Raw genomic sequence first — 10,685 nt, 5'->3', positions numbered from 1 at the left:
GAAGGAAGGAAGGAAGGAAGGAAGGAAGGAAGGAAGGAAGGAAGGAAGGAAGGAAGGAAGGAAGGAAGGAAGGAAGGAAGGAAGGAAGGAAGGAAGGAAGGAAGGAAGGAAGGAAGGAAGGAAGGAAGGAAGGAAGGAAGGAAGGAAGGAAGGAAGGAAGGAAGGAAGGAAGGAAGGAAGGAAGGAAGGAAGGAAGGAAGGAAGGAAGGAAGGAAGGAAGGAAGGAAGGAAGGAAGGAAGGAAGGAAGGAAGGAAGGAAGGAAGGAAGGAAGGAAGGAAGGAAGGAAGGAAGGAAGGAAGGAAGGAAGGAAGGAAGGAAGGAAGGAAGGAAGGAAGGAAGGAAGGAAGGAAGGAAGGAAGGAAGGAAGGAAGGAAGGAAGGAAGGAAGGAAGGAAGGAAGGAAGGAAGGAAGGAAGGAAGGAAGGAAGGAAGGAAGGAAGGAAGGTGGATGAAATCTAAGTCTGCCTCTGAAATACATCGGGAACCAAAGCAATTTCTCCAGTGAATCATTATTTTTGTGTGAGATCAAAGGGCAGATTTCACCTCCTGGTGTCTCTCAGGGGCAGGAGCATGGAACAGCTGAGCCCCTACTGCAACACAAAAGAAACTAAAATTAGAAAAAAGCAAAGCTCTTTTCGAAATCTACCAGTTAAGATTGAACACAAATGTACCAAGTTATTCAAATGGTGGGGATCCATGGGGATATTTATATAAATAAACTCACCAACACTTTTTTTCTTGAGCAAACAGGTTTAATGGAAGATGGCCCTGGGGCTGTAATGAGAAGATTTTTCAGGTCCCTTCCTATTTAAACTGTTCCATGAACTTTCAGGATGTCTATCACCACTATCCCTGAAAGTTTTTTCCATCTATTCCTCAGTCTTCCCCACTCCCTAATTCTAAGAATTATTACTGGGATACAAAAATTGGGTTCTTATCCTGCCACTTATTAAAAGCCTTAAGCAGTTCCTGTTTTGCCCCCTGGCTCACAGTTAGAAACAACAGACTTGACACATCTGGTTTAAATAGGAATAAACAGAAATTACTCATCCTGATAATATCTTAGAGGATGAGATTCCAGCTGAGCATGGAACTGGTGACAAGATGCCCAGAAGGGTTTGGAGAGGCCCTGCAGTGCCAAGGTGAAGGTTCCCTGTAGTCAGAGAGACTTTTGAAGTGGAATTTCCCAAATTTTGAATTAAAGTAAGCACAAAAAAGTCCTCATTGAGTTGTCTTCGTTTCTCTAAAGGTTTGCATTGCTGAACTCCAGCTTGATGAATGTGTTGTTTAAAGAAAGGTCTTTGGATCTGCTGGAGAAAATGAGAAAAAAATCAAATTGGATTTGAAAACAAAGATGTTCTTTGATCATTGTCTTATAAAACAGATCAATTTCTCCCATCATTGACTTCCAGTATTTTCTGTATTGCAACAAAACTGAATTTTTGGGATCCCTAGGAAAAAGCCTCATCTCTTCCATATTTCATGAGGCTTTCTCACACATTTGCTGTGAGTTTCCTCATTTCTGCTTATTCTTAACTTCCCCACCTGGCCAGGTCCCACCTGTTTTATCTCTGTCTCCAATGCACAGTTGGAAGTGGAAAGTTCCCTTGTCAGAGTGTTCAGCAGAAAATTACTCAAACAAATTGCTTTTCTCCCGACTTCTCTGCCCAAAACTTCCTAAGAAACATAAACACTGTGAAGAAAAGGAACACAAGAATTGCACTTTCACACCAGGGAATCATAACCTTTTTTAACATAACTCAAACTATTTTTCAAGTACCATTTTTGCTGTTGTTTTTGTGGTGTTGCTGCAGTAGATTTTGGGTTCTAGACACATAAAAATGAGCATAACTTTTAAACACAAAATAAGCATAACTTTTTAATAACTATTCATTTACTGGTTTATATTTTGACTGATTCACTGTCAAGCAGAGTTTTGGGTCATTCCTCTTCTCCACTGATGGGTTTCTTCCATTTTTTTGCAGAATACTTCATGCTTGACATAGCACAGGTTGGTCAACACTGATTGTCCAAACATCCAGACTTTCAAACTATCTATTATTACATCCATAACCTGTGCATTACCCTCAGTATAAGTTATGTTCCTACAAGGACTTCTAAAAAGAGACCAGAGACTTGTCTTTATCTCAGGATAAAGATTTCCTATCAAAGCAAATATGGTTTTAGTCGTGCATTGAATAGAACAGCATTAGTGGCCAGAGATTTTCTCTTCTAACCTTTGCCTGGCAGCATGTAAAATAATATTTGTTTTCCTTATTTGAAGAGGAAAATGAACTTGCTCACCTTTCTGTGAGTTAATAAAGAGAGTAAAACAATGGCACCATGAGTATCTGAGTTAATGAAGTTTATTTCCCTTCAGACTTGTGTCTTGCTGATTTTGAATCTTGTGGAAATATAACCCTTGAGAACCTTTGAGATCTCTGCTCTTTTGCCAGAGGGGTTTTGATTCAGATGAATTAAAAAACTGCAAGGAAAACATACAGAAAAGGCAACAGCCACACACACAGGACAGCCAGGTCATCGCATCTAAATCAAGCTCAAAAATACTTTGGGATAGATCAGACCCTCAGGAATGGGCTGGAAGAGCATCCCTGCGGCAGAAAACAACCTCCTGCTCTGCCTGTCTGTCTCCCACCAGGATCTCTGGGCTGTGGTTTGCAGTCCTTGAGAGGGGAATGTGGGAATATGAGACTGGAAGGATTTGGGTCCAGATCCAACCACCTCTGTCCTGATGTCCTCACCCATGTGCCAGCTGGAGACCTGCCAATACAGACAGCAATGACTTCAGAATTCACAGGATCACCAAATCATGGAATGTCCTGAGTTGGAAGGGGCCCACAGTGAATATTGAGTCCAGCTTTTGGTCCTGCACAGGACAACTCCAAGAATCACCAAGTTCCTGAGGACATTGTCCAAGATTTACGTGGGGCTGTCCAAGATCCTCATAAAAAGGGCCTCTCCACTGGGTCATTCCACCCTTTTAAATTCAGTTCTTCCAGCCCTTGGTGTCAACAATCCATCCAAATGATTCTGGTTTAGAATGTTTAACATTTGTGCTGTGGTAGGATCCAGACCCAGAGCAAAATCCCACAGCAGTTCAGGACTGAAGGAACAGATTGTTCCTGCTCAGAGAAGTTTGCGTGAAGAGACTCAGACAAGCAGAGACTCCAAACCCAGGGATCTCAGCACACCATCAATTCCAGCTTCCCACAGGCATTGCCCACAATGACCATTAAGTTCCCTCACTGAAATTCAAAGAACTGGATGTGTGTTCCAAACCAATTCCCAAGATTAGCTGCTCCATCAGCTTCCCGAGGAACTCCCTGTCCTGAGTTCCATTTCTGTCCTTGAAGACAGGGATGGAATTTGCCTCCTTCTGCTCCTGGGAACTTCCAAGGTCCCCATGACCTTTCAAAGATAAGTGAGAGTGACTTTGCAATGACATCAGGTCCCATGGATCCATCCTGTCCTCATCCATGCATTCTATAAGTCTATTTTGTCTTAGTGTTCCCTGACTGGATCCTCCTTCCCTGAGGCTAAATTTTCCTTGCTCTGGTCCAGGAAACTGAGATTTCTGAAGGCTGATTTTACCAGCAAAGACTTAAATGAGGAGTACTTGGGCAATTTCCATGTTCTTTGCCACCAGAATTCCCACCCTGCTGAGCAGCAGCCCCACATTTTTCTCGCTCTTCCTTTTGCTGCTGATATTCCTGCAGAAAACTTACTGCCCTCCATGTCCCTCCCCAGATTTAATTCCAGATGGGCTTTTATCCCCCCCTCCAGTTGTATCCATCAACTCCCTTTTATCGATTTTTTATTTCTGCAGATGGAATTACATGGAGATCTACAACACAGGGAGCACAATCCCAGCTCCAGAGCCCATATTTGTTGGTCCATCTCACCAGGATTTTTGCAGCTTTGCCAGCTTTCACCACATATGGAGTCTTTTTCCATGGGAAAACATGGAAGTGTTTTGTCCAAATAAAGGCAGGGAAATGTCACTGCATGGGGTTTGGAGGCAGACTTGGTTTTGATGCATCCTACAAAACAGTCACAGAAAAAAGGGAAAGACACACGGTAAGGGCTGGAATTGATTTTTTACTATGGGATGGAATGCCAGGAGTGGTTTCTTCTGTGTGAATGTTCATGTAAAAACCTGCTGGGGTTTCTGCCAGCTCATACGGAACAAGAAAGATGCCTGTGCCACTCTACATCCTAAAAATGGGAGTCTCAGGAAGAGGAAAGGTTGGGAAGCTGAAAGGGCAGAATATTTCCTTTGGTTTTCTTTTCAAATGTCTTGTTAAAAAGAAGCTCTGATTCTTTTTTTTTTTTTTTTCATGGGGAGAGATTTCTGTAGCAGGACTGCAAGGCTAAGTCAGAGACTTGGGCTCTGTGTGGGGCTTCTCAGAGTCCACCTGATGGGTTATTCCTGGAAATCACATTCCCTTCAGCAGTGACATCACTTGCCTTCCTCTTTTCTCTGTAATAATCTTCATTTCAGAATCAGTGACCTTTACTCTTTCCAAAATTCAGCTCCCCAACACCATGAGGAGGCAAAAGGGTTTTTCCTTTGCCTCTCCCATTTCCACAGGTTGTAAATGTTGTTTTCTCTAGATATCATTGCCCAGTATAACTTTTGTCAAGGACCATTAACACCTCAAGTTTGGGAAACCACCGAATTTAAGATTTTTGAATGCTGATTTTATGTTACTCATATTTTTTTTTCCCAGTTCTTATATTTCTCCTGGTTATCTCCGGTTTCTCATCGGATCCTGGAGACAGGAAGCTGTTCCCAGAACACCCAGGATGCCAACTCCTCTGTTTTAAAGTAACCAGACCATGGATAACAGGCTTGAAAGCCATAATAACATCAATGATACAAGGTACATATATAAAATTCCACTGCACACATCCAGGCACTTTCAACTCGGAGAGATTTCCCAGAGGAGAACTCAGTTTCTCCTGCTCTGATTTATTCTGATGCGTTATTCCTTTCCATCTCCATTCATCAAGGCTTGAATGGGATAACAGCCTTAATAGATGCTAATTAGCAATATAAACCATCCACTATGCAGTAATAGCAAACTCAGACTGAAAAAAGCCCTGTCAAAATAATGGTTGGGCTCGATGATTGAAAGGGGGAAAATGCAGTTGGATTCTTAATACTGGAGTGCAACTGAGAAAGAAAAGAGAAATTATTGCTTTCCCCATGTAGATTATAAGCAATTAAGAAAGGCATGGAATAAACCCCGGGACTGGAACCCTTTTGACTTTCCTGTGTCACCTCCTCCCAGTGCTTCAGGGTGCTGCAGGAGCTGAAACACAATTTTTGCGTGTTTATTATCAGCTCTGGTTTGATTTTGTGCTCAAGCAGGGAAGAACAGCCCCAACTAGCACAGATTTCCTGCTGGAAAGAGGAGACACATTCTGGATTCAGCTCAGAGCCTTCCTTTCAGTGGGTGCAGATGTTTTGCTTTCGCTTAGAGGATTGGTATGTGCTAATTGGGCAAAGAACAGTAATTAGTCAGGGTGTGTGGGCGGTGATTTGTCTGGATACCACCACAGAGCCTCCCATAAGGCCCCAAGGCTGGAACAGCCCTTGGGAACTCCCTGTAATTGCCTGGACAATTGGTTCACTGTAAACACATGAAATTTGGGGTGTCTTCCTCCCTCTCCCCAAATCCTTTCTGATCAAACATGGAACCATTACAGTTCATTTGGAAAACAGGAAATTTCCAGGGAAAAAGGAGGATCACTTCTAGCCATGCCAAAAGATCACATCACATCATAGGATGGGATTGCAACAGAAATTATTTCATCCACACATTGCCTGGGTTGTGCAGAGAAAACCATTCCGTCACACATGAACTTTACTAGATTTTTAATATATTTAATCTATTATTATATTATTATATTTATTTGTTTGTTTTATGTATTATATATATTATTATAATGTTGTTATTATTGTTATCATTATCATTATTATTATATATTTTGTAATAACCCAGTCAAAACCCATAGAAATTAATTGGTTGGATGTTCGTTGGTCCCAGGTAGTGCAGTTCTTATAAGGTATTTGGGTTCCTGTTGGATATGGATTTCTTTGCCTCTGATATTAATTAGGTTCTCATTCTCCTTTCTTTTATCTCTCTTTTCCAGACCAGGTGTTTCAGACCATGCCAGAGGTGATGGTTGCAGTTAATGGTCATTAATGGTCTTTATCTTTTTTGTATTTTCTGAGCTACTCCCAATCTGCTGAGATGTTCAGACCTCATCAGACCTTGCCTGGTAAAACAATCTTTTGCAAGGAAACTTCAGTTCCCTTCCCGCATAACAAAGGTGAACAAAAACCCCTGACTAAAGTTTTATAAAAAAATTTGAACTTGGTATTATTTCCAACAGTAGGACCCAAAGGAATGGTCTGAAGTTGTGCCAGGGGAGGTTTAGGTTGGAAATTAGCAGGAGCTTTTCACTCAGAGCTGTTTGGACACTGGATCAGATCCACTGACAATCCCCAGGGAATTGTCACAGCCCCAAGGATGCTCAAGAAGGTTCTCAGGCACAGGTGGGATTGTTGGGATGTCCAGGACCAGAAGCTGGGCTCGATGATCCTTGTGGATCCCTCCCAGCTCATTCACCTCGGGAAAGACATTCTGAAATATTAGAATGACATTCTAAAGTATTCTTAAGTAAAGACATTCTCCAGTAGCAATCTCCAGTAGCAATCCAATGCCCAATGCTTTAAAGATGAACACATTCTTGCCACATTCTGCTGGGTCATTTTAAAGGAGAAAACCAGGCCATTAACTGAACTTCACTTGTCACCAGCCTGTCCTGAAGTCTCCTGGCCAAGAGCAGATAGATCCCTGCTCCAGAATATTTGGATGCCAATCAAAATGTTGGCCATGTTGCAGGGATCAGCTGCTGAGATTATTCTGACTTTAGGAAAACCACAAAATTCCTGTGAATTTGAATGTTAAGGCTCATCAGAGAAGGAGCAACTTTTTCCAAGTTGGTGTCCACTTAAAAGTTGTTGGAACAAGCAAATTCCATGTTCCTGTCTCTCTGTTTATCCACCCACCTGCCTATTTATGCAGCTAATTTTCCTCAAGAGCTTCAGAGTTCCCTCTGGGTTGCATCATTTTGTGGGGAAGATCTTACGCCTCATGGGATCAGAAAAAAAAGTCTCTCCCACCATCCGGCTTCTGCAAGCGAGATTTGGGGAGTAGGATAATAGTTTCCTATAAAATTCTGTGTGAAAAGCACTGGTTCCCTATACATATGTGTGGATACATATTTATGTGTATAAATAAATATATGTATGTGCATCTGTGTATATATGAACATACACACACATGTATATATAAATATATATGAAGTCTGGAAGGCACTGGAGAAATTTTTGGGCACATGTCTTTTTCCTGCAGTGAATGTTTTCCTGGAGAATTCAACCAATTTTCTTCTCTACCATCGAATTCCAGTGTTTCTCCTACATGGTCCTGTTTCTGAGGCGTCTCTAAATTGGACTTGGTATGTCCAGAGGAGATTTTGGTGTCTTTCTGCCTTTCCATGAACCCAGGAATCAGAGTAAATTCCAACCAAATGTCTTTTATTACATAATCCTGTTTATTAAAAATTAGTCTACAGATGGTGTTTCTTTTCAAGTCCACCACTGAAAGCTAGAATTATTTTTTGATTGTTTCTATTTAAAAACAACAATAACAACAAAAGATGATGAATTATCACCATTTATTCTGTAAAACCCCTGACATTTTTGGAAAGATTAAGTTTTTAACACAAATGTTACATAACAGGAATGCCTACAGAAGAATGCATTAAATTCTAAGCAGTTCAGGCTGTATTTTCTTTCATTTCCCACTGCTCTTAATAACATTATTTGTTCCTCTCTGACCCAATCTTTCTCATTCTTTGTTGGTTTTACATTCTGCAAATGCCTGTGGACAGTTCTGCTCCCCTTAGTCAGGTATTAGACAAATTGCACACATTGTTTCCTTTTAATCTCATCTCCCTCCTGACTTCTGAAACACTCAGAGTTGTTCTCCACCATCCTCAGCAGTTTGCCAACACTTACTTGATATTTTGATGTGCTGAACCAGCACCATTCCACAGTGGGAGTCAGCTGATCCCAAAACACTCAATCCTTTCTGTTCAGCAGCAGTTTTGGGGGAAGCATCTCACTGCTGATCGCACCAGAACATCTGATTTTGAGAAAACTGTTGCACTCGGATATTCTAATTAGAGACAAGGCTTGGTGTCTTCTCCCACACAATTGATGAGAGGACAAGGGGAGACGGCCTCAAGTTGCACAAGGGGAGGTTCAGGTTGGATATCAGGAAAAAAATATTCACTGGAGGAGTGGTCAAGCATCAAAACAGGCTGCCCAGGGCAGTGGTGAAGTTGCCAACTCTGACCATCACAAAAACCTTCTAAGGTTTGATGTTCTCTGTTGGACTTAGGCTCTTGCAGCAGCCAAGTCTTTCCTTCCACAATGTCTGTCTCAAAGTACGAGTTTATTTTTTTGACTTAAAACATGAAATTCATCACTACCCTGACATCAGCTCTGCACCTTTTTTTCTCCTACCCCATAGCAAAAAAGCATATCATATTGAAAGGAAGGTGCACACCTGAATCTGCAGAAAGTGCTGCTGCGTTGCTCTTATTAAGAAAGTGAAGATGGGATGATTCATTTGGTCCAATTTCTTTGCCTTTCAAGACAAACCAGTTTTCCTGCTCTTTTAATGCATCTTTATTTGCTGGACTCCCCTGTCTGCCTGGGAGGCACACAAGGATCTCAAGGATTTGCTACTGGTTTTGAAAATGAATGATGGAAGAAATCCAGGGTGTGGGGTTTGATTGCAATGGAGATAAGCTATGACCAAAAAAATTCTTGTGGAAGAGGAGTGGAGCAGTTATTGCTGAGAGTCCCTGCTCTGACAGATGAGGATATTTCTATTACCAGCAGTACTCAAACACTGCAGGGCTGGATAAAACACTCAATAAAAGACATCATCTCAAGGAATTTGCAGTATAAATGTTATGAAGCCTCACATGCATTAGGGAAAAAATGGTGCAGTAAAAAGATTGTTCTGGGTTTAACTGCTGCAGCTGCTGCTTTTTATTTTTCTTTTCCTTGTTGTCTTGTTTAGGTTTGAAGAGGATTTCTGAGTTTAAGAACCACAGAATTGATAGGTTTGGCAAAGACCTCCTAGATCATCACATCCAGTCTTTGACTGAATGCCACCATGGCCACTGAATCATGGCACAACGTGCCACATTTATTCATTTTTTGAACTTAGCCCACTGATCCAGCCTGTCCAGGACCCTCTGTAGAGCCTTCCAAGCAGATGGATTTCAAGGCCAACAGTGGCATGGTGCCCCTGGGCTCACCCAGATAGCCTGGGTTTATCCCCTTCCCCTTCAAACTTCATTTAAAGCCCTCCATCAGCCCCAAAACTCATGGATCAGAACTCTTTTCCCCCCTGAGACAATTGAGAGCCACTTTTCATCAGCAGGCCCAGTGCCTGTAAAACACCAGAAAAGCCAAAATTCCACCTGAGCCAGGTGGATCCTATGGAAAAATAAAACCCCACCTACACCAGGTGTTGATTAGTGAGAGGGACCCTCTTTATAAACATGAACAACATGAGCAACCAATGGTGGGTGCTAATCCCTGGGACAAAACCAGGGAGATTTCCAGGACTGTCTCTTGCACAGAGAGGCAGCAGGATTCCCTGTGGGATGGCTCTGGCCAGCAAAGGAGTTGTCAGGAGTGGGATTCGAACCCACGCCTCCAGGGGAGACTGCGACCTGAACGCAGCGCCTTAGACCGCTCGGCCATCCTGACTTGTGGAGCCTGGTCTCCAGCATCCTGAAATTCCTGGGAAATTGTTTTCCATTGAGTTTGTCCTTTTAGTGTGTGGAGCATTTCTCTGGGCATCCAAGATTTTCCTTTAGGAAGCAAAAGAACAGCTAGAACTCTGGAACTGACAGGAGAGTGCAGCCAGGTAGGGGTCGGTTTCTTCTCCCATGTAAAAAAGAGATAGGAGAAGAAGAAATGGCCTAAAATTGCACCCGGAATGGTTCAGATGGGATATTAGGACAAATTTCTTTAGTGAAAGGGTGGTCAAGGATAGGAATGGGCTGTCCAGGGAAGTGCTGGAGTCACCAGTCCCTGGAGGTGTTCCAAGGTGTGTGGATGTGGCTCAGGGATATGGTGTGGTGGTGAACCCAGTGCTGGGTCAGTGATGGGCCTCGGTGATCTCAGAGGTCTTCTCCAAATGTAATAATTCTGTGAAAAGGCTCAGAGTTCTCTCTATCCTCACTTACAGCTAAGTTAACAATTAGTTAAGAGATTAATAATTAGTTTAGGGTGGGCCTAACCAATATAAAAACACCAAACACCAGCTTAATGAAGGAGGTAAAAACCCCAAAGAACCTCGAGAATCAGAATAAAAAAGAGATACAATAATTTCTGGCATATCCCATTATCTCTGCCAGCTCCTTTTTATTTCTTTCTCTTTGTTTTATTTTTTTTCTTTCCCTGCAGAGTGCTGGAATTTGTCCAACAGACTTTAGATGAATTGACAGTGGCATATGCATGAGCTGATGGCTGCTGCAGCAGGTTTTCCCCTCCTCCACAGCTC

General features: G+C 42.2%; 1 non-coding gene across 1 annotated transcript; it reads right to left on the bottom strand.

Moving 5' to 3' along the window:
• Nucleotides 1-9,803: 9,803 nt before the first annotated feature.
• On the bottom strand, nucleotides 9,804-9,886 carry TRNAL-CAG (transfer RNA leucine (anticodon CAG)). The gene has a single exon. It is a non-coding gene; the product is annotated as a tRNA-Leu (tRNA).
• Nucleotides 9,887-10,685: the final 799 nt, after the last annotated feature.

The sequence above is a fragment of the Molothrus ater genome, chromosome 1, assembly GCF_012460135.2.
Source record: "Molothrus ater isolate BHLD 08-10-18 breed brown headed cowbird chromosome 1, BPBGC_Mater_1.1, whole genome shotgun sequence".
In the NCBI taxonomy this organism is placed as follows: domain Eukaryota; kingdom Metazoa; phylum Chordata; class Aves; order Passeriformes; family Icteridae; genus Molothrus; species Molothrus ater.
The sequence above is the reverse complement of the archived record's forward strand: the minus strand, read 5'-3'. Positions and strand labels throughout refer to the sequence as shown.